The sequence below is a fragment of the Heterocephalus glaber genome, unplaced genomic scaffold (assembly GCF_053883595.1).
Source record: "Heterocephalus glaber isolate CG9 unplaced genomic scaffold, H.glaber_assembly_v1.0 deba00001845, whole genome shotgun sequence".
NCBI classification, from domain to species: domain Eukaryota; kingdom Metazoa; phylum Chordata; class Mammalia; order Rodentia; family Bathyergidae; genus Heterocephalus; species Heterocephalus glaber.
The window spans coordinates 1558099-1582632 of NW_028258494.1; the positions used below are offsets into that span (position 1 = coordinate 1558099).

Sequence of the window (24534 nt, forward strand, 5' to 3'; positions counted from 1 at the left end):
CAGATCGCGATGTCCCAAAGACCACCAGGAGACCGTTTCCGATGTAAGCACACGAGGGTCGTTTATTTAAGCTTAAGCAGGGACTCTCAATTGTCACCGACGCAGCGGATCGAGATTGAGAGCCCCGAGCCTCGAAACTAGCAGGGTTTTTATTGAGTATACAACAAGCTTTGGTTGTTAGTAGCCAGGTGATTGGTTAATACTAAATACATATGAAGTGTAGGGTTTTGATTGGTTAGGCTTAGGGGGGGTTAAGGGGGTTACGTATAGATTTTTGCAAGGGAGAAGGGGGCAAAGGTTAGTGGTTGACTGTCATAAGCTGATGGTTAGCAGATCCACTGACTAATGGTCACATCTATCTTTTGTGGGCAGTTAGCCATTAACTGCTTACCCTATAGATAGTGTGTCCGGAATGTCCTTCCTGAGTACACAGATGGCTGGGTAATAAACTTAGGAATTTTGAGTGGATAAGCACAAATTTGAGAGAACAAAGGAGACAGCTCCAAAATGGAGTCACTCTGGCTCCACATTCCCCCCTTCTCATGGTGTTATAGAGGGCCAATCATGGGCCTCTGGGGGTTAATTCTGTCAAATCAATAGGTATTGGCTGGTATTGGGACCTGAGTACCATTAACTGAACAGCGTTAATTTGCTTTTTAATGAACGAAACTAGTCTATTAAGTATACAAGGTCCAAAGGTTAATAGTAGCAACACGATAAGCAAGGGGCCCAACAGGGTAGAAATTAGGGTGGTGAGCCAAGGGGAAGAATTAAACCAAGATTTGAACCAGGTTTGAGATTGTTTTTTTTCTCGTTTATGTTTGGCGATGTCTTTTCTAACTTTAGCCATGGATTCTTTGACTACTCCTGAATGATCTATATAGAAACAGCATTTTTTACCTAGTGTAACACAGAGTCCTCCTTGTTGAAGGAAAATTAAGTCCAGCCCCCTTCGGTTTTGGAGGACCACCTCTGCTAGTGAAGTTAAAGACTCTTGGAGGTGGGAGATGGAGCTTTTTAGCCTTTCAATATCTATATCTATGGCTGTCCTTAAGTCATTATAATATTTATTGTGTATTAGTAGCGATGAAACTCCCGTTCCTGTCCCAGCTAGTCTTAATCCTAAGAGAACGGTCAAAGTAATGGCCGTTACAGGTTCTCGCTTAACTCTGACCTGGGTTTCAGCCAGGCGGCTGGGGATGTCTTTTTCTGAGTGATATAACAACCGGGGGACTAATTGTACAAGTACACAGAAATCTCTTGTTTGTTTTAACACTAGCCCATGTACACAAGGGGTAAGTCCAGAGGAACAGGCCCACCACCCGTCATAAGGGGGAATGAGATATTTAGGCCTAGGTCTAAGGATGGTTTTGTTACAAAGGTGTTGGTGGGAGGCCGGGACACTGCCGACACAAGTTCCTTGTCCAGTTACCGATTGTAGGGTCAGCCTAGCTGTCCCTTTTTGTTGTCATCTACATTGAGTCGGGCTGTCTGACTTAGTGAAATTGTCTAGATAAGCTACTGCTTTATAGTATGGGGGCTTAGTATCATAACATAGCCAGCAGGACTGAGTGAGGTCTGGCCTAGATGTATTTAGGGCTTTAAAGGTGTGAACCATCAGTTCCCAAAGGGGGTCCTGGTCCCGGTTATGATCGACTTTATCAATCTGGGTGATCATCTGAATCAAGGGCGGGGATGTGGAAGCGGAGGTTAAGTCTGATGGCCGTACGGAGGCGTTTGGTTTTGGTGACATAGGCGAGCTTTTTGGGGGAGGGGGCTTAATAGGTCTGAAAGGGGCTATTGGAGCTAGTGCCAAGTTTGGCCCTATCAATTGGGGAGACCCTATGGTGAGCGGCTCTGCCTTCAGTTTTATAGTGAATAACAACCCGGTATCATAACCATCTTGATATAGACGGAGTCCCCAAGTCTGGCCTGTTTCCCATTTAGTGTACCTTTTACCTGAATCCGTGAATGAAAGTCTGACCGGGTTACAGAGGAACCCGGTACAGGGGCCACTAAGAACTAAGAAATTATCACCCTTTTGATTTGTCTGCAGGCCAGGGGGCCCAGGGACTCTTTTTAAAGAAATAAAATCGTCCTTGACAGGCGGGGCCCAGGAGATGGTGCCCGTGGACTCACATCTCCATTTGGCACAATAGAACTGGTCAGGTCTCCCGCACTTGTTTATCTGAGACTGTGTGTGCCTTTTTCCCGGACAAACATAAAAGGGGGTGCTTTGTAGGATGTTTTTATCAAGAGAATGGCTACACCCAGGGTCAAGTCTAGGAGGGGCCATGGGTACTGGAGCCATGGGCAGGGATGTTTTATTAGTATTACATTGGCCTATGCCTTTTTTACATATTGGCTCTCCTCTAGGCCCGATTTTTTAGTTTTCAGTGTTTCAAGTCTCTGTGGCGAGCGAACACAGGTCAAAGTCTAGGTCTGGCCACCAGGTAAGTGGTGGAGCCACTTCGGATGAACTGTTAACAATGTTGCCCGTAGACGTACTAATGATCATCCAGGTTAAATTTAAGGGAGCATATGGGTTTTGTCCTCCTAGTGTCGGTGTCAAAAGTACAGTTACCATAATCACGATCGTCGACGACGTAGCTTGAGTTTGAGGGGATTGTCTTGGTCTCTGGACACCTGCCATGATGGAACGAAGTCTTCTAGGACAGTGTGAGGATCTGCAGGGCGAACGTGGGTGTAGTGTACCCACGAAGCAATCCCGTCGACCTTGAGAGCAGTGGGCGTGGTCAGGACTGTGACGTAGGGTCCTTTTCAACGGGGCTCAAGGTCTTTCTGCCGGTGTCTCTGAACGAAGACCCAGTCTCCAGGTCGGTAGCGATGGGGCTCAGGAGGTGGTCCGGTCTGGTATAAGGCTTCTAACTTAGGCCAGATGTCTTTATGTACACTTTGGAGGCTTTTTAAAGAAAGTAACAACTTTTGGTCATCAAATTCAACAAGTACATTTGAGTGAAGGTTGGGGATAATGGGAGGGGGAATTTTAAACATGATTTTAAAGGGGGTCAACCCCATTTTATAGGGTGAATTGCGCACCCTATAAAGGGCGAAGGGAAGGAGAGTCACCCAGTCACCGCCAGTCTCTAAGGTTAATTTAGTTAAGGTCTCTTTTAAGGTTCTATTTATCTTTTTTACCTGTCCTGAGCTTTGGGGTCTGTATGCACAATGTAATTTTCAATCTGTCCCCAACACCTGTGTTAAGGTTTGACTCACCTTGGAAATGAAGGCGGGTCCATTATCTGATCTTAGCATTACTGGAAAACCGTACCTTGGCAGGATGTCTTCTAGCAGCTTTTTAGTCACACTTTGTGCTGTCTCGTGTTTGGTAGGAAACGCTTCTGTCCATCCTGAAAAAGTATCTACGAAAACTAACAAGTATTTATAACCGTACTTCTCAGGTTTTACCTCGGTGAAGTCCAATTTCCAATAGGTTCCAGGTCGGTTTCCCCTCAGCCTATTTTCTGGGTTGGCCCTATTGTGGGTGGCATTTGTCAATTGACAGGCTTTGCAGGTAGCAACAATATGTTCAATTGTAGAATTAGCATCACGGATCTTAATTTCAGCATGTCTCAGGAGATCTTGCATTTTCCGAGTGTCCATGTGGGTGGTCCGGTGTATCTTGGAGAGAACTTGTTCTCCCAGTGTTTTAGGCAGGATGACTTTATAATCAGAAGATTTTTACCACCCGTTGAGGCACTGGGGCGTAGGTAATTGTTTTATCTAATTTAAGTCCTTTTTAGTGTACTGGGGTTTTTCTGGTAGGGCTGCACTTTTTGGATCGGGCAGCTGAGTGGCCAGTGTCAGATCAACCTTTAAAGCTATTTTTCGGGCCGTCTGGTCAGCTAGATTATTTCTTCTGGCAATTGGAGTGTTGCCCTTCTGGTGTCCTGGGCAATGGATAATGGCTAATTTTTTCGGTAGCCAGAGGGCTGTTAAGAGGGCAAGGATCTCTTCTTTGTTTTTAATAGTCTTTCCTTCAGCTGTCAAGAGTCTCCTTTTTTTGTAGATGGCCCCATGGACGTGCGCAGTGGCAAAGGCATACCGGCTATCTGTGTATACATTTAACTTTAGGCCCCGTCCTAAAGTCAATGTCTTGGTCAGGGCTACGAGCTCTGCCCGTTGTGCTGAGGTCCCGGTGGGCAATGGTTCTGCCCAAATGACCTCAGTTTCTGTCACCACAGCTGCCCCAGCATACCTGTGGCCCTCACGAACAAAGCTGCTCCCATCAGTGTACCAGGTGTTGTCTGCGTCTGGCCATGGTTGGTCACTCAGATCTGCTCGAATTTCGTGTACCTGGGCCAGGATGTCTGTGTAGTCGTGAAGCGGAGCCTCTAAGTTCGGGTCTGGCAACAGTGTGGCTGGGTTTAAAGCAGCCGGGGCCTGAAAGACAACTCGGGTTGGATTTAGGAGTAAGCTCTGGTAGTGGGTCAGGCGAGCATTACTGAGCCATCGATCCGGAGGCTGTTTTAGGACTCCCTCAATGGCGTGAGGGGTGGTCACGCATAGTTCTTGGCCTAATGTCAACTTGTCAGCGTCTTTGACCATTAGAGCTACTGCTGCAATCATTCTTAGGCACGGGGGCCATCCTGACGCAACTGGATCAAGTCTTTTTGATAAGTACGCCACTGGGCGGTGCCATGGCCCTAGATACTGGATCAGGACGCCCTTAGCGACTCCTTTGTTTTTATCAATGTAAAGGTGGAATGGCTTAGTAATATCAGGCAAGCCCAAGGCTGGTGTCGTCAGCAAGGCTGTTTTAATTTGATCGAAAGATTTTTGTAGCTTTTCTGTCCATTGAAAAGCCTGACTGTCTCTAGTTGCCTCGTAGAGGGGCTTTGCGAGCTCTGCGAACCCTGGTATCCATAGGCGGCAGAAGCCCGCCGATCTCAAGAATTTTCTGACTTTTCGAGGGGAATCTGGTGTGGGTATCTTAAGAACTGTCTCTTTTCTAGCATCCGACAGCCATCTCTGCCCTTCTCTAAGCACGTACCCCAGGTAGCTTACCTCGGGTTTGCAGATCTGGGCCTTTTTAGCGGACACCCGATACCCCAGCTCTCCTATGACCATCAAGAGTCTCTTGGTTTCATTTAAGCAGTCTTCCTGTGTCTCAGCTGCCACAAGAAGGTCATCTACATATTGTAACAGAGTTAGTTGGGGGTTCTGGAGGCGAAACTTACCCAGGTCTTTATGTAAGGCCTCGTCGAAGATGGTGGGAGAGTTTTTGAATCCTTGAGGTAATCGGGTCCACGTCAGCTGTCCGTTGATGCCTTGTTCTGGATCACTCCATTCAAACGCAAAGATGTGTTGGCTTTTAGGTGCCAGTGGAAGGCTAAAAAAAGCATCTTTGAGATCTAAGACCGTGTACCAGCGATGGCTCGGGGGAAGAGAACTCAATAGGGTGTATGGATTAGGCACTGTGGGGTGGATGTCTATAACCCTCTTGTTTACCTCCCGGAGGTCCTGCACTGGCCGATAGTCATTAGAATGAGGTTTTCGTACTGGCAACAAGGGGGTGTTCTAGGCCGATTGGCAGGGTCTGAGAATCCCCTGAGCAAGCAACCTCCTGATGTGTGGAGTTATTTCTTTCTGGGCCTCCAGGGGCATAGGATATTGGCGAACTCGTACCGGATCTGCTCCAGGTTTTATTTTTATAAACACCGGTGCCCTGTGTATAGCTAGCCCCATGCCTCCAGTTTCCGCCCATGCTTGTGGGAACATGGAGAGCCATTGTTCCATATCAGGATCAGGAGGGGCCCTCTTTTGATGTAGTAGATATTTATCTTCCAGGTTTATGGTTAGTACCTGAATGGGCCTTCCCTCTTGATTAAGGACTCTTGTGCCCCCGGGTTGGAAATGAATTTGAGCCCCTAATTTAGTAAGTAAGTCCCTTCTCAATAAGGGGTAGGGGCAGTCTGGTATAACCATAAATGAGTGGGTTACTTGGCCCACTCCCAAGTCTACTGTTCTGTGGGTTGTCCATGAATACTTTTTCATGCCTGTAGCTCCTTGGACCCAGGATGTTTTATCAGAAATATGGCCACACGGTTTGAGTAGGACTGAATGTTGAGCCCCTGTATCCACCAGGAACTCAATAGGTCTCCCCTCCACTTTTAGGGTTACCCTGGGCTCGGGGAGGGGTGCCGAACCCCGTCCCCCCTAATCATTTGATTTATCTGCAGCCAGAATAGGGGTCTTGGGGCGTCTTTCTCGCTGTTTCTTTTTAGGACAGTCCCTGGCCCAGTGTCCGTATTCTTTGCAATAAGCACATTGATTTTTTCCCAACTGGGGGCGCTCTCTGCGTCTCTCTTTGTTTTTTCCTTCTATCACAATCTTTTTTAGTCTACGTTCACATTTTTTCTGCTCTCCCGCAGTGGCAGCCAGAAGGATCCGAGCTAAGTTTCGGGTCTGGCGGTCATCAGCTTTTTCTCGTTTCTCCTCTGCGGTTTCTCTATTGTTATACACTTTCTCTGCCACTGCCACTAAGTCCTGAATACTCTTTTCTCCTAACCTATCTACTTTCTGTAACTTTTTCTTAATGTCTGGCGCCGCCTGGTTGACAAAATGTATTATTACAGCTGCCTTTGTCTCAACTGCTTCTGGGTCCATAGGAGTGTACCTACGAAAAGCTTCCTGAATTCTTTCTAGGAAAGCAGCAGGGCTTTTATCTAACTTTTGTTGTACATCTCCTACCTTAGCCAAATTGGTGGGCTTTCTCGCCGCTGCTCTGAGACCTCTTAATAAAGTCTGGCGATAGACTCGGAGTCTCTCCTTACCTTCTGCCGTGTTGAAGTCCCAGTTAGGTCGGGACAGAGGAAAAGAAGTGTTGATGGTGTCTGCATTGGTGGTGGGCTGACCACTGTCACCAGGAACCAATTTTCTGGCCTCATTCTGGATTTTTTCTCGTTCCTCAGTGGTGAACAGGACCTGCAGAAGCTGTTGACAGTCATCCCAAGTGGGCTGATGGGTAAACAAAACGGTTTCTAACAGGTTAATTAAATCTCTAGGGTTATCAGAAAAATTGGCGTGTTGTCGGCGCCAATTATAAAGATCACTGGTAGCAAAGGGCCAGTAATGATGAGGCTGGTTTCCATGTTCATCAGGGGGCCCTATTGCTCGCAGCGGGCAGACAGTAGAGTCTGCTGGTCCTGCCGGCGAGGCGGCGCGCCGGTGACGAGTATTTTGGGCGGGACCATCACGGTTGTTGGCGGCGCCCGGGGCGGGCTCCCCAGCCCCGGCTGGGACTGGGTCACCTCCTCCAGCCTGCTGTGGCGGAAGAAAGGGGAGGGAATAGGGGGGAGGAAATATAAGATCTTCCTCGGTCCCTCCCTGGAGGACAGGGTAAAGTGGCGCGGTTGGCTTGGTTTCGGTTTGTTTTTTATCCGCGCGCTTTTTAGGAGCCTTTTCTTTGGCCGTCAGGATTAACTCCGGTTGCTGCTGTTGTGAAGGCAAAAAGAGCTTAACCCATGGGGGCGGGTTAGAAATCAGAAATTCCCAAACGGCGATGTAGGGTATCTGATCGGGGGGGAGGATGGCTTTACGAACTCTGCGAATTATCTGCAAATCAAAAGTTCCCTCGGGGGGCCATCCTACCCCGAGGGAGGGCCACTCTGAGCCACAGAGGGTGATGAACTTAGTCTTCTTAATTTCTAAACTTAAGTTATGAGCGCTCTCCCTAACTTCTTTGAAATGGTCTGTTACAAGGGAAAGAGGGGTAGTCACAGTCTGTCCCATCGTCTCGGTCCAAGTCAGCACAAACAGACACACAAACGCAACAGAGAAGCACAAGGTGAGACAAAACTGTCCTCTGCGCGATCGGAGGCAATGCAAATGGGACGACGGCCTCCTGCCGTGCCGCGGGAGCGACCCGCACCGTCCCTCCAGGAGTCTCACTGACCCGTACTCTTGGGGCACTCCGTCCCCACCAGGGGAATCCGGAACGTCTTTCAGGATCCCGGGTCGGCGGCCCTTGCAGCGCGTCCGCCTAGACCGTCTGCCGACCTTCCCAGAAAATAGGCCCAGACTTTACAAGCACAAAAAAAAACACTCACCAGCCGGCGTTGACCCTCCGGTACGGGAGTCCTGAAGGTCTTGGGATCCCGGACGAGCCCCCAAATGTTGTGCCCAGATCGCGATGTCCCAAAGACCACCAGGAGACCGTTTCCGATGTAAGCACACGAGGGTCGTTTATTTAAGCTTAAGCAGGGACTCTCAATTGTCACCGACGCAGCGGATCGAGATTGAGAGCCCCGAGCCTCGAAACTAGCAGGGTTTTTATTGAGTATACAACAAGCTTTGGTTGTTAGTAGCCAGGTGATTGGTTAATACTAAATACATATGAAGTGTAGGGTTTTGATTGGTTAGGCTCAGGGGGGGTTAAGGGGGTTACGTATAGATTTTTGCAAGGGAGAAGGGGGCAAAGGTTAGTGGTCGACTGTCATAAGCTGATGGTTAGCAGATCCACTGACTGATGGTCACATCTATCTTTTGTGGGCAGTTAGCCATTAACTGCTTACCCTATAGATAGTGTGTCCGGAATGTCCTTCCTGAGTACACAGATGGCTGGGTAATAAACTTAGGAATTTTGAGTGGATAAGCACAAATTTGAGAGAACAAAGGAGACAGCTCCAAAATGGAGTCACTCTGGCTCCACAATTCATCCTACTGCTAGGGAAGTACTAAGGAATATGTCACAGCCAAGTTAATTCGGCCACTGAAAAATTAACAGTAGATTATGAATATGTGTGCTACAGGTAATTAATAAAGAAAACTGCCTGAGGATTCTTTCTGTTGTGAAGGATATTGGCTAAATTATTTTTTGCTACCAGAACTTCTTTAAGGTTTTTTTCCCCATAAGGAGCTAAAACATATTATCTGCTATTTAGCAAAGAACTTTGTTTTTCTCTATAATATTTGATAGTGTCAGACAATTCTGGCTTTCTGACTCAGATCTGAATCATTGATCATTTCTTTCTGGATAAAACATTCAAAGGATTTTCTTCTGGTTTTTTAATCCACAGTACATTATAGTTTTTTATGGTGACTATAATGTTTGATAGGAAATAAAAGCAAAAAGAAACTAATGAGTTTTCTTTTCTTTTACAGTTAAAATATATTCTTTCCCAATTCAAGGAAAAAAAGACATTAAATTATTTCCTTTTAGATTCTTTTAGATGAGTGTATAATAAATATAGACATGCTTATGAAGCATTATTTTATATTATCTTTTCATATCACAGATCAGATTTTTCACCTTATTAATAGGATGTTTTTGAAAAATATCAATATCAAATTTTCTCCTTTAAAATTTTGTTACAATCCTATTGCTCATAAAGATTTCTTGAAATTTTAAAATATATATTAAATTTTATTTTATTGACATTCACTTTTAATTTATACTATGAAATTAATATAGAACAAACTAATGTAAAATTTAATATTTTAGTTGTTTATATGAGAATCATGAAATGGAATACTGTCACTCAAATATTCTTCTGAAAGCAAAAGTCTTAAGGCATATATATTTTAAACTATGTTCCTTTCTATTATCCCAGTGGACAAATTTTCTTTTTTGCCTATATTTAAAAGAGAACCTAAGACAAGAGCTAACAATTATTAGGTGTCATTAGCTGCCATAGTCTTCTGATGCTGCCTTTTAAATCAAGGAATGGTGAGATTCTGTCTTCTTTCATTTAGGCAGCTTTGAACTCATCATTTGTAAACCAATGATAGAAAAATTTAAATAGCCTACATTTATGTTTTATGTTTGATGAACAAATAAAATGTACCTATGTTTAAAAGTGTATAGATGCTAGATTTGTCAATTACAATTGAATCAAAGTTTTAAAACTTCTGCACTGCAAAAGAAGTAATTTTTTAAAAATGGAGAGACAGCCTACAAAATGGCAGTAAATCTTTGCCAGCTACTCTTCTGACAGAGGATTATTATCCAGAATACTTGTAGAACTTAAAGAACTTAACATTCCAAAAAATCAAATAATCTAATCAATCAATGAACAAATGAATGGAATAGACACTTCTCAAAAGAATAAGAGCAAATGGCCAATAGCTATATGAAAATATGTTCAACATCTTTAACCATCAGAGAAATGTAAATCAAAACTACATTGAGATTCTACCTCACCCTAGTCAGAATGGCTATCATCAAGAACACAAAAAACAATAAGTGCAATAGTCAATGAGAGAAAAAGTAGCCTTTCTACACTGTTGGTGGTAGTGTAAATTAGTGCAGCCATTCTAGATACTGTACAGAGATTTTTCTAAAAATAGAGCTACCATTGGATACAGTTGCACCACTCCTTGTATACCTACAGGAATGAAGGTCAGTATACTCTAGAAGTCCCTGCACATCCATGCTTATCACCACACCACTCATAATAGTCAAGTTATGGGGCCAGCCTAAGTGCCTGTCAATGGATTACTAAGTGAAGAAAATGTGGTATATACACAGGATAGAATATTAGTCAATCATAAAGAAGAGCAAATTCACGTCCCTTGCAGGAAAATGGATGGAACTTGAAATGAACATATTAAGCAAAATGAGTCAGGCTCAAAAGACAAATATCTCATGGTTTTTGTTTATATGTGGAAATGAGAGAAAACAATGACACAAAAGTAGACAGAACATTATTAAAGAAAGGGATCAGGGGAGCAGAGAGGGAGCTAATGTGAGGGTAAAGGGGATACAGATATTATCAAAAGGGATACAGGTATTATCAAAGTATAAAAATTTCACAATGAAACCCATTATTCCATATAATTAATATGGGTTAATAAAAGAGTATAGAACCTATATTCAGAAACTGAACTTCGTACCTTCTAAAAACAAAATTGTCTGGTAAATGAGTATGGCCCCTTGTGATTCTGGGAACAGGCTGCTTTAACAAGAACAGAGTTTGCAGGAGGCCATTGATTTCTCAACTTCTGAGACTCCCAAACTCTGCACATCTAGGCCCTGCTCTCAGCTTTATACTGAGCATCAATCACACCCTGTTTTACTTTTAATTTCTATTCACAAGAGGTTGAGATGGGTTTGTTTCACTACTCAAAGTTCTTACAGATGCAGTGGTTCTTGAGATTATAATGTGCTTCCTGTTTTCATCATTTGAAAATAATCATCATTTATTTAAAAAGCCTGGGGGATCACTGTTTGAGTTATATGTAGAAGTATTAGAGAAACAAAGGATCCAAATACTTGCAAGTTTTGTAATATTTTAGTAAAGGCCAGGTAGGATTCAGGAGCCTATCTGGAGAGGTTGGATATGAATAGAATAATTTACCTCTGTAACATCTTGGGAATCAAAGGATTCTAACAGAATAATTTGATAAAATATATATTTTGATTGGTAAAAAAGGACCTTACACTTCAAGAAAATTCTAAAATTGCTACCCTGAGAAAAGAAAGAGGTATATCCACTATGCGGAGGATCTAATGTTCACTCTTCACCTGTACCTCCTTCAGACACAACTCAAGATGCAACTTTACCCTGGCTCTCCTGGCTTCTCCTGTACTCTGAGTCCCACCTCCTACCTAGTACCCTTGTAAGACCAAGGCCTTACCAAATGCTCAGAGGAGCTGACTATAGTGAAGCACACCCAGGGATCCCAGCGGTGCCTCCAGAATGTAAGACCAAGGCCTTACCAAACTCTCCAAGGAGCTGGCTACAGGGAAGACCACCCGGGAAGGAACACACCAGCCAAATTGGGAAACAGACCTTTATTAGTCTGGCCAGAGGGCACTCTCAAAGCAAAATAGCTTAGAGAGGCCACTGGCTCAGAATCCTAGGCTGTTCTTATAGGGGGTGGAGGGGGAAGTTAACATATCAAAGAAAAGGGGACAAAGGTTAGTGTTCCACTGTCACATATTGATGGTCAGCAGAAGTCTGCAGCTTGTTCTAACAATTGTGGTGCCTGGAATATCAGTTCTGTCCCTATCTAGCATCTCTAGACTAACAAGCATCTCCATCCATTAACTCACATTTTAATCACAATGGGGCTGGAGGATCTAAGCGTCCTTAGACTAACAAGCATCTCCATCTATTAACTCACATTTTAATCACAATGGGGCTGGAGAAAAAGGGGCAAAGGTTATGCAGTCCCACACCCTTGTTTTTTGTAGTTTCTTTCTATTGTGCCCCTTCTCCAGACTCTCTTCCTACGTCTACACCAATCTTTCCCATATACAGTCCTGTTGAGTAGGAATTTTTCACAGTGTTTTACAACATATTTGGAGACAATGACTAGCCTTGCTGACTTCTGACTTAGTCAACATTAGGTTTGTTTTATCTAATTAAAAAAGCTTTCCTAATCCTCACAAGTAAATTGGTAAATTTGTTCCAGAAATGTCTTCTTAGGAGCAAAGGATGCTAAAACTTGGTTGGAAAAATGGGAGTGAATTGATTATCAATGTAATGACATTGAATCAAAATGTGTCCAAAGAGAGTTGTAAAAAGATTATAAAAATAGAAAAATACTTTCTGCATACAAAGGAAAAGAATGTCTTACTCTTAGAGACTATCTCACTAACACTTTCATAAATTATCCTGGTCCAATAAGGGAGAATATATTACTACTGTTCAACTCAACTTAATTGTTGATTGTCATAAATTTGAGATGGTAGACTTAATAAGAACTACAAAGGTTCTAAGATGATAAACTTCCTTCTCCACAATGTTCTTCTGAGCATTTTGAAGATAATTTGACCCAAAAAAATCCTCCAGATTAACCCCTTAGATAAATCTAAGAACAAGTACTTATCTAAAATTACTTTTGGAAAGAAAAATAAATAAATTAATAACAGAAGCAACAAAACACATACCTGTTATTATGGGCAATGGATATAAAAAGAACAATTGTTCTGCATTAGTTTGAAAGATAAAATACAGACAGAAATAAAATAAACCTTTGCCAGATGATGGAAATGTTTGGTTAAAATTGTCCTTCACAAAATAAGAGGATTATACACAATGGCAAAAACCAGAACATTTCATGTCTAATTAGTGCTCCAGTTACTAAGCACTGTCAAGTAGGCACAGATAGGAAAAGAAATATCTGTTTAAATAGTTATTTTGCTCCTTAATGATTTTTGGTGTTTTGGAAACAACATAGCTTTTTTTTTTTTTTTTTCTTGTACTGGGGATTGAATTTGGGATCCTGCACTTGCCAGGCAAGCAGTGGAAACACTGCTAAATCCCTCTCCCCAGCAACATAGAGTTTTGACTGGAAGTGGTGCTACTGGTAAGCATAACAACCATATCAAAACCCAGCTAAATTTCTTGCTTTTTGGATATAATTATACTAAGTTATATTATATTATTTAGACTGAGTTAAGGAATTAGTTATATGAAGATTAAATCACATACTAAAAAGCACACTGGACAATCAAAAATATCATCTTAGCAAATTAAAATACAAACTGTGCTACTTTATAAAACAATAGATTCTCCAGTGAGTTCAAAAATGAAAAGTCAAAACTAAATTTTACTGTTGTCATCAAGTCTTCCCTCAATGCCAGCATCAGACAGCCAACTCTGGGAATTCAGTGAGGAAACAACTATGTTCAAATCACATTTTTTGTTTTACCCAGAAGATTTCTGGTGGTACTAATATAATTTGTCCATCAGAGTGTATGAAAATGTTATATGCTATAACTCACTGTGGATAGGGACGGTTCATAACTATCTTAAATGGATTTTTTCAGAAAAATTTTAATGAGATTGCCCCCAAGAGTCTATTTTATGTAACTTAAGGCCACAATCCTAAGAAAATTTAAAATTGAGATAAACATATAAGTTAAAATTTTGTTTTATTAGATTATCTAGAAATAATGCTTATTCCAGCTCTCCCTTTGTTATGGTCAGAGATATGTTACCATTTTCTGCTTTCTCATTGTCTGTTCTTGCTCCTTCTAGTCTTTCTCTAAGCTCTGTAAAAATAAAACTCATCTGATAATGAAAAGATGCTTTATCCCTTATATTTTCAACTTAGAGAAGACTATGCTCTATGATAGAAGAGTACCTAAGGAACTGTGTCAACCAGAAGCTTCATTACCTCAACATTCATTCTACCTAAAGTAGAATGAATGGCTCATTAAAATTCTCTCTCTTTAAACTGTCAAAATTATCTGAGAAACTTTAGTCCAAATGCTTTGCTATTAGTGTTCATGACCATTAGATCTAGCCTAATAAGAATTCATAAACTACCCCCATAGAGTCTTAACTCTGGCTAATCGTAACACTGAGACCTAACTGTCCTCCTTGATGTTATTCATTTAACAGACATATATGACCAAGCATTGTGGAGATTTAATGTACTTTTCTTAAGTTTATGATTGTGAGTCTCAGGTGGCTTTTTCCAAAGATAAATGACATGTGACCTGATTTTCTTGGGACAGTTCTGGTTTGTATTTGCTGTCCTCATCCTCAAAAAGGAAAGAAATTCCTTCTTAGCACAGAGGCCTGATTTCAGAAAATGACAACAAGATAAAACAACTTCTGAATCCCTTAGGACATTACAGCTTATTAGAACATCAAATAACTTCCCACTATTAACCCCAAACACTGCAGCAAAGTACATGGAATCTTCAATATACACAGAATCATTCATTCATTATTTTTATCTCAAAAATTTAAAAAGGATTTCATGTCATTACTAAATGCAACAGCCTTAATCATGAGCTTTAAAAAAATAATTGTGGTGAAATTCATATAAAATTTAGCCACTCTTTCCATTTTAAAGGGTATAGTTCAATAGTGTTAAGTACATTCACATTGCTATTCGGTCAATATCCAGAACTTTTCAATATTAAAAAACTAAAACTATGTACCCATCAACAATTCCCTATTTCTTTCTCCCCCTTGCTTCTTGACAACCATGTTTCTTCTTTCTATCTCCATAGGATGACTCCTCTAAATATCTCATGAGAGTGAAATCATACATCTATGTTGTAGTATGTGTCATTTCCCTCATTTTAATGCTAATATTCCATTGTATGTATTTATACTCATTTTGCTTATTCATTCCTCCATCAAAGGATAGCAAGTGTAAGCCAGGATTGTCTCAAGAAAATCAAGCTATATGTCTCCACACTGAGACACTAAGAAACATCCTGGTATTTGTTACTACCTAATACAATATCTAATCCCATTTAAAAATCACTCCTTTGCTTAAAATTTGCTAAGAAAAAATGACTCAATATAATCTCTGTATCATTGAGGATCCTGCCGATGAATTACATTTTTCTTCTAGCTATGAGAAATATCAAACTAGATATTATCTGGAACCCCACACTTCCTAGTAGCCTAACTTTTGTTCCTCTTCCCTATACCTATTAGGACTTACTTTGGATCCTTGCTATTTCACAGATGAACTAGCCATATATGGGCTGACCATGTCCCCATGCCTGTAATCTGTCATTCACATTATTGTCATTGTGATTTTCCTGAAAAAAGAAATCTGACCAGAGCATTCCTCTCTTAAACACACTTCCAGACTTCACACCTGAGTTGAAGACTAGCTTTATTTTGAAACTAAAATACCTCATTTGTGATGCCAGGAATCTTTCCAGTATCTTCCATCAGCTTCTATTCTGTCCAACTACAATACATGTCAACCACACTCAAATACATTATATAGCCTGAATGAGTCCTATTCTACCTTTCAAACTTTTATGCCTTAGAAAAGCTGTTTCTCTCTTCAGTTTTTCTCAAGTGTGCTACTATCTTGCCTCCTCTTTATGCCCAAACCCATCCCTTCTCCCAGACTCATCTTGGTTCAAATCACCTCAGCTTCCTACCACTCCTACAATCCTGAAACAAATGAGTGAGAGGCAAGACTCAAAATGTGGCAAAGATTTAGTGGACAATTAATACTTAACTCTGGATTTCAGTGAAATTTAGGGTTGCAAAGACCCTGCTAGGTCATCTAGGCCATTTCTCTTCTTCATCAAAGTCTGCACCCTCACAGCTAATTAAAATGAATATCTAAATAAATTATACAATTTAAAGGACCATGTACATTTTGTAAACCATGCTCCAGAGCCCTTAATGATGTGTAATGAACTTACTTGTTAAATTATTGTTTAAATTCCATAAATTTTCTATCCCAAGATTTAAAGTGATTTCCTCCTTTTAATTCATGGAGAATCAGGAGATGGGCACCATATATTTTTGCCATGAGAATTTAAATAACTTCTCTGCTCATGGCTCCAAGTTGAATAATTCCAGATCTTTTCACCTTCTCTTGTAGGTCTTACTTTACAACCAATTCATTATCTTTGTGCCTGTCCTCTGAACTCTCTACAAGTTTTCACATTCTTCTTAAGATTGAAAGTCTTTGACAAGCTGCAGAATTCCAGGAAGGATTTGACAAGTTAGCTGTTCATTGAGAAGATTACCTCATAGTTCTTACAAACTGTGTCCTTTATTTTGTTCCATAGCATTAACTTTGTCTTTCAAACTGTAATGCTTACTTGCTAACTTTGCTGTATTTGATTTCTATTTGAACACTGATATTTTTTCCATGACTCCCAAATCTCAGCAATGAATCACTTCTTCTTTTGCTTCCATACTCTTCAAGTGTTTTATCCCAATGAAGCTATAATTTGTTTATATCTGTCATTCATATTTACTGAAGCAATATTAAAATTAAAATCTATCTTCAAAGGCTGCTGTTTGTAAATTGATAACAACTGTTCTTTAATTAGAATAGTGAACATAAGTGATAATATGATGAACTTACATAGCAATCACATCAGACCCTCTATAATAGATTATTTCATTAGTATTAATAGTAGTAGTAAAAATGAACCTTGCAGATATGTAATGATTATATTAACTCATTAATTTTTGATATTACCCTGTGAATTTCTCATTTGCACCACGAGGTTGCAAAAAGAGGAAATGAGAACTAAGTAATTTGCCCATTGCCTTGTGTAAAAGTGCCAGAAACATGACTCTTGTTTGCCTCAAGCATGATTCACGACTCACCCCAGAATCTACATTTCTGTATAATAGTTTAGACATTTTAAAAAAAGAAAAAGAAAATGAGATCTCCTTGGAATCAATGTTATGAAGGAAAAAAAGAATTTTTGCTTTAAATTGTAAAATTCTAGCAATGAGAAAAAATGCATTTGAATCTTTGGTTGTCCTGAAAAAAACCTAAGTCGTAAGGTAAGTGAGGAGAAAGGCAACAGACTGAACACTTCTGTCTGCAAAAAGAATTACTAAGCTTGCTAGAGGAAAGCTCTCTCCAGACCTTATTAGCAGAAGGAAGCAACAGTGATGCCTTATGTTGATAAGATAAGCAGAAGCTTACAAGGATAAGCTGATAACCAGGACAGTTTAAAAATTCCCTGAAGCTTCTATTTGTGTGTGAGGAGTGTGTGTGTGTATGCACTTCAGTCTAAGAACTACATTAAGGTTGCATTAAGACAAGCGATTTATGAACTTTGCTAGTTAACAAGCCTGGTAATTCATTTTTTCAATTATATTCCAATTAAGTCTAACATATAGATGGTAGCAATTATTGTTTGATTCCGTTTTTAAAAAAATTATATTTTATATGAAAATTTGCTAGGGTAGAACAATAATATAATCTCTTTAATACTAATTGGATACCCTAGGAGTTAATCTAAATGTTGGAAATATGCTACTAAATGAACCCTAAATTTTCCCTCTTGCACAGCAGAAAATGCAAGCTTAGACTTTTAGAAAAAAATAATAAGCCTTTAAATTTAATTCCGTTCAAAAATATTTCCTGAACAGCTTTTAAATGAAAGACAGTATATTTAAATATAAACTTCTTCAGAGTCAGAAATTGTGAAAAATTAGTTAATTCTATCATTTCTACATTTGATGGCAGGAACCACGAAGGAATGGATTGCTGCTCTTTTGTTCCACTGATACAGATTAATTAAGTGCATAGTTTCGGAAAGCTTATTGACATGAAAGTGGCTCTAACTGTACTGAAATTCTTTGATACATCCTCATTTGCCATTAATAAATGTCACATTTGACATTTTTAAATTATAACATCTTCAGGACTTTGTGAATCTTCAGATAGTTGATGTAATGACACTGTTTGTCAACAATTTTCCTTGGCACTTAATTTTTACTCTCTACTTCCTCTGTCTTTGGAATCTAAATGTTATTATTACCTTACCATAATCTTATTGGCAAAATACAGACAAGCATGATATCTCAAGCCAATTTGTAAAATGGAAATTTTATATTTTAATTTCTTGAGGTTAGTGTGTAGTCTAAGTGTGTCTGGACACACAGCGTGATGGGTCATTAATCGAGTAAGCATATTCCTCTCATAGTGCTTTTTAAACTGGGTCATAGCAACTTAAATATTAGATCTATGATAAATAGCTACTTCTGTTTCTTAATAATGTCTGTATTAGAAGTTTCCTCACAATCCTGTTTATTAAGAATAGACGAAGTATATGGAACACTGCCTTCTTGGTTTCTTTCTAGTTCCAAAAGTCTGTCTCTTGTTCTTATAAGTGGTGACTGTACTTAGATAATATTCCTCCTGTTTTTAATTCTATGATTTTAAAAGGATGTATCTCTAAATATATATAAATATATATTTGTTCATCTTCATCCTCTGCATCTTTTTCCTCCTCCTCATCCTCTTCATCTTCCACATCTTCTTCCTCTTCCTTCTTTTCCCTGCTTTTTTCAGCCTTGACAACTCCCTTTTTGCTGCATCAGGTTTTCCTTTAGCCGGGTAAGCAGCGATGTCCTTTTCATACTTTTCCTTCAGCTTGGCAGCCTTCTTCTCATAAGGCTGCTTGTCATCTGCTGCAGTATTATTCCATATTTCTCCCGGTTTCTTTGCAACATCACCAATGGCAAGGCCAGGATGTTCTCCTTTGATTTTTGGGCTATACTCAGAACAGAACAAGAAGAAGGCTGAAGGAGGCCTCTTGGGTGCATTGGGATCCTTGAACTTCTTTTTTGCTTCTCCTTTAGGAGGAATATAGGTTTTCATTTCTCTTTCATAATGGGCCTTGTCTGCCTTTGCCATGTCTTCAAATTTTCCTTTCTCTTTAGCAGAAATGGTCTTCCACCTCTCTGAGCACTTCTTAGAAAACTCTGAGAAGTTAACGGAAGCATCTGGGTGCTTCTTCTTGTGCTTCTCTCGGCAAGTTTGCACAAAGAATGCATATGATGACATTTTGCCTCTCGGCTTCTTAGGATCTCCTTTGCCCATGTTTACTTGTTTTCCGCAGCGAGGCACAGAGTCACCCAGTGCCCATCTGGCTCTCACTTGCCCCGGCGCTGAAGAGGATGAAGATGAAGAAGAACATGATAATGATGATGAATAATTTGGTTCTAGTGCAGTTTTTTTTCTTGTCTATAAAGCATTTAACCCCCCTGTACACAACTCACTCCTTTTAAAGAAAAAAAATTGAAATGTAAGGCTGTATAAGATTTGTTTTTAACAGTATCTCTTTTTTTGTAGCGTTAACACACTACCAAATGTGTCTTTAGATATCCCTGTCCTGGCTGTATTTCAATAGCTACTAACCTTGCCTGGTACAGTACGGGGGTTGTAAATTGGCATGGAAATTTAAAGCAGGTTCTTGTTGGTGCACAGCACAAATTAGTTATATATGGGGATGGTAGTTTTTCATCTTCAGTTGTCTCTGATGGAGCTTATACGAAATGTTGTTCTGTTAACTGAATACCACTCTGTAATTGCAAAAAAAATGTTGCAGCTGTTTTATTGACATTCTGAATGTTTCTAAGTAAATACAATTTTTTAAATTAAAAAATAAATATATATATTTGAATTTTAATACATTGAAGGAGGAAAAATGTGTGCTTCATAATTCTGTATGTGTATTGGCAATGTTTTATTTTGTTGTTTTGTGCAGGTGGAAGAAATTATATTGCTTATGTACAAGTTTTGAAAAAATAATAAATTCTCATTTCTCCAAAAAAATTTTTAATTAATTTTATTGGCACATTTTAGGTATACAATATAATCTCATTCATCACTGGAAATTTGCACCTTTGCATAATCTCTCATGGTTCTTATTTTTTCCCCATTCCCCTGCCCTCTCTTCAACCACTCCACCCCTCCCTATTTACAAACACTGTGTTTCCATTTTTTTCATTTTCTCATATTAATTACATTCCCTTCTTTCCCCTACTCCTCTTACTTCTCCTTCCCCTTTGCCCCTTTGCTTCCTATTTCACATTATCTATTGTACATTTTGATCTTCATTTACACTTTTAGTTTATCACACCAGAGAAACTGTTCAGTGTTTGCACATGTGTGTCCTATTTATTTCACTTAAGAGGATCACCTCAATGTGCTTCCATTTAGCTATAAATGTCTCTAAATTCTCATTTTTTATTGCTGAGTAGTACTCCATATTATAGAAAAACACATTTTCTTTATACAGTCTCCAGTTGATGGTCATTTGGGCTGCTTCCAAATTTTAGCTATTACAAATTGTGCTGCTATGAATATGGGTGCACATATATCACTGTGGTATGATTCTTTTAATTCTTTGGGAGAGATACCCAGCAAGGGAATAGCTGGGTCAAATGGGACTTCCAGTCCTAGTTCTTTGAGGTATGGCCATACAGATATCCAAAGTGGTTGCACCAGTGGACACTCCCACCAGCAGTGGAGCAGGGTTCCTCTTTCTCCACAGCCCCTCCCGCATTTGTTATTGGTTGATTTCTTGATAGCAGCCATTCTTTCTGGGCTGAGGTTGAATTTCAGCATTGTTATCATTTACATCTCTCAAATGAACAGTGATGTTGAACATCTTTTCATATGGTTATTTGCTATTTCTACTTCTTTGTCTGAGAAATGTCTGTTCATTTCAGATGTCCATTTTTGGATTGGGTCTTTAAATTTGGGAGGTCTGAGTTTTTTAAGTTCTTTATATATTCTAGATAGTAGATCTTTGAGGAACAGCTGGTGAAAATTTTTTCCCACATTTGTGTTGTCTCTCACACTGTTGATGCTTTCTCTTGCTGTGCAGAAGTTTTTCAATAAGAAGAGATCCCACTTGTTGACTCTTTGTGCTAGTTCATGGGCAACTGGGGTTTTGTTCATAAAATATTTTCCTAACCCAATGTCTTCAAGAGTTCTACCTAACCTCTCTTCCAGCCGGTTCAGCCTTTCTGTTTTAATACACATTCTTTTCAGCTGCACAAGGGTTGTTCTCCAAAATAGATCACATACTCGCTCATAGAACATGTTTAAGTGAAAAGGAATTAAAGTTATCCCCTGTATATTATCAGACTACAGTGCGATGAAATTGGAGATCAATAGCAAAAGAAACCACAAGAATTTCAAAAAAATATGGAAACTGAACAACACAGTTCTGAATAACCAATGAGTCACAGAGGAAATTAAAGAAGAAATCAGACAGCTCCTACAATTAAATGACAATGACCATACAACATATCAGAATCTATGGGACACAATGAAAGCAGTCTTACAGGGAAATTCATAGCAGTGAATACTCATATTAGGAAAACAGAACGAGCCCAATTAAACAACCTGACACTGAGCCTCAAGCTTCTAGAAAAAGAAAAGCAGGACAAACCTAAAGCCCATACAAGAGAGGAAATTTTAAAGATCAGGGCAAAAATCAATGCAATGGAGACTAAGAGAATGATACAAAAAAAATCAATGAAGCCAAGAGTTGGTTCTTTAAAAGAATCGACAAAATTGACAAACCCTTAGCCAGACTTATCAGAAAAAGGAAAGACAAGGCCCAAATCCATGCAATTAGGAATGAAAAGGGTGAAATTACAACAGACCCAGCAGAAATCCAGAGGATCATCAATACCTACTTTGAGAACCTATATACCATTAATATAGAAAACACAGAATAAATGGACAGATTCCTAGATACGTATGAATTATGAAAGTTGAATGAAGAAGACCTTTCTCCAAATTTTAAGAGAAAGCATTTTCACCAATATTATTAATTAAAGGGATATAAATAAAATAATAATGATAAAATGGTTGCTTTCTATTAAATCAGAAGAAAAACTTGATGATGCTCAGCATGAATGATAAAAATGAGCGATGAACTTGACACAGCCTTTCCTTAGGGCAGCTTCATTTCTACTGAGTCTTGAAAATGGCTTTGCCCATTGATGTACAGTTTATCATCAAGAATTTATTCAAGATGTTTCCAGTGATTTTACACAAGAATGTTCAGTATGTTTTTGTGAAAATTTTCAAAACATGAAAATGAATTTTAATGCAACAAATCCAGATTGTTTAAACAATGTGTGCTCCAGAAACACAAATCTGTACACATCTGTGAACCAAGTACACGTTGAAAAATTTCAAGTCAAAAACAGTGGTCATTTATTAAGATGAAGTAATTATGGGTTTTGAATTTCTTTATTTGACTTACTTTAATTTACATTAAAATATTTCCAAAAAATTCATTTTCTAATTAGAAACTTACAAACCAAAAGAAAATTAACTAAGTAGTGGTGAATTAACCAAATTATATCAAGTACTAACATTTTGATTAAGTTGAATAAAATAAAGTCTATTTCAAACAGGTATAGTATTTTCTCTTCAATTATGAAGACATTATATCTAACAGATAATCAAGATCTTACAATATTGACATTGAAAAAACTCTCAAGTTAATTTGTAGGTCTTTATGGTGACTACCATGTCCCTTACTTAAAAATAGACCTCTAATGTTCAAGTCATAAGTCTGCAACTTATGACCTTAGCTCTTGTCTAAATAAAATTAGGCCCCTAACATTTTCATATATAAAATTAATTGTTTTATTTATTCTGCAACTCATATCCTTAGATTTGTCTTTCATACTTCAAAATAAACTTCCATTTCTCTCAAGTGGAAATTTGGCTATGCTATTCCTTCCTGTTCCATCACCATCAAAGAAAAATCATCTCAAATTCCTAGCACTATAAAGCAAGTCTGGCTTTATGATTCTTCTAGACCTCTTCTGCATAACATCTTCATTCTTATCAAATATTACAATATCACATTAAGCAAATTTCTTCAAAAAGCCAGATAATTAATAGACTTTGGCTTTGTCATGAAAGACACTTTATTATCTATTTTACTTTTACTCTTCTTTAAATTCTAGTTCCATCTGCTAATTTCTACCTAAAGAATTGAATAATCCCTCCAGTATTTGACATAGATTTCCTCTCAATCCTTGATCTTTCCCCACTCTCACTGGCATTTTCAATATTTCAGTACTTATTTATATGCATGTTCATTTCCTTAATACTATCTACAGTGCCTTGTTTTTGTTTTTGATTTTTTGTAGGAAAGACTTTTTTTACTTTTATATGCCTATGACTTTGGATGACATCTGAAGCAGTATGTCTCAGTTACTTTTCTGTTGCTGGGACAAAATACCCAATACCCACAAGTTAAAAGAGGAAATATTTCTTTTAGTTCACAGTTTACAGAGGTTTCAGTCCTTAGCTGGCTCCAAGGCAGGGTGGCATGGCAAGCAGCAAGCAGCACCTTCTTTCTTTTCCTTATTATTCTGTCCAGGTTAACATCCTATTGGTTGGTTCTACTCACACCCAGGGTGGGTCTTCCTGCTTTTACTAAATCCGTTGTCCATACCCAGAGCTATGGTAAACCAATCAGGAGACTAATCTAGTATCATAGACCTATGATTCCATCACTCCCAAAAGCCCCAAAACCTATGAGTGCATGAGGCTTTTGGAGGACATCTAGATATAAGCCATAACACAGTATTTCTTGATTATGAATAAAATTTGACATAATATTTTTCACAAGTGATAAACTACCATGAAGGATGGGTATGTTGTCAAGTTGGAATTTAGAAAAGTGTAGTTTAAATGTTGCTTTTTATTAAAACAATCTCCCCCCCCAAAAACCCAATCTTTCCCATTAAAGTAACTATTGACTTAGAATTTTAAATATAACTATTTTGCATTTCTCTACAGTTATGGTAATATCACTACTAATTATTACTTCTACTCATCCTACATTTTTTATTAAAAATCTACTGAATATTGAGTACTTTGATGATTACTTTATATGTATTATCTCTAGGGAAGAAAAGAATTTTCCAATATTATTCTTGTTTCTAATTACTCATTTCAAAATTAAAATTTTTCATTTTATACTTTAGAAAAATGAGATTAGTGAAAATTTTCATTTATAAAATATTGATTAATTTTCTCAAGGCCATAAAGCCATTGGTAGTAGAATTCAGATTTATTCCCAAGTCTTTTTTAACGTCAAATATCCCCCACAGTTTTTCTTAGAATACTATAAGGGAAATTTCTGCTCTAAACTTTGATAAAATAATGAAAATTTTAAATTCTGGTTTTGTTTTTAGGGAAATCATAGATGTATTGCCTTGATGTTAAAATTTTAGTCACTTGTAATTAGACTAAATCATAAAGTAATTAGAAAGTTTTTGAATTAAAAGAAACCCCAATAATAACTTTTAATAATTGTGTAGACCTTTA

At 38.8% G+C, this 24534-nt stretch overlaps 1 pseudogene; it reads right to left on the minus strand.

Annotated features, from left to right (window-relative positions):
* Positions 1-18526: 18526 nt before the first annotated feature.
* Positions 18527-19446, minus strand: LOC147820590 (high mobility group protein B1 pseudogene; annotated as a pseudogene).
* Positions 19447-24534: the final 5088 nt, after the last annotated feature.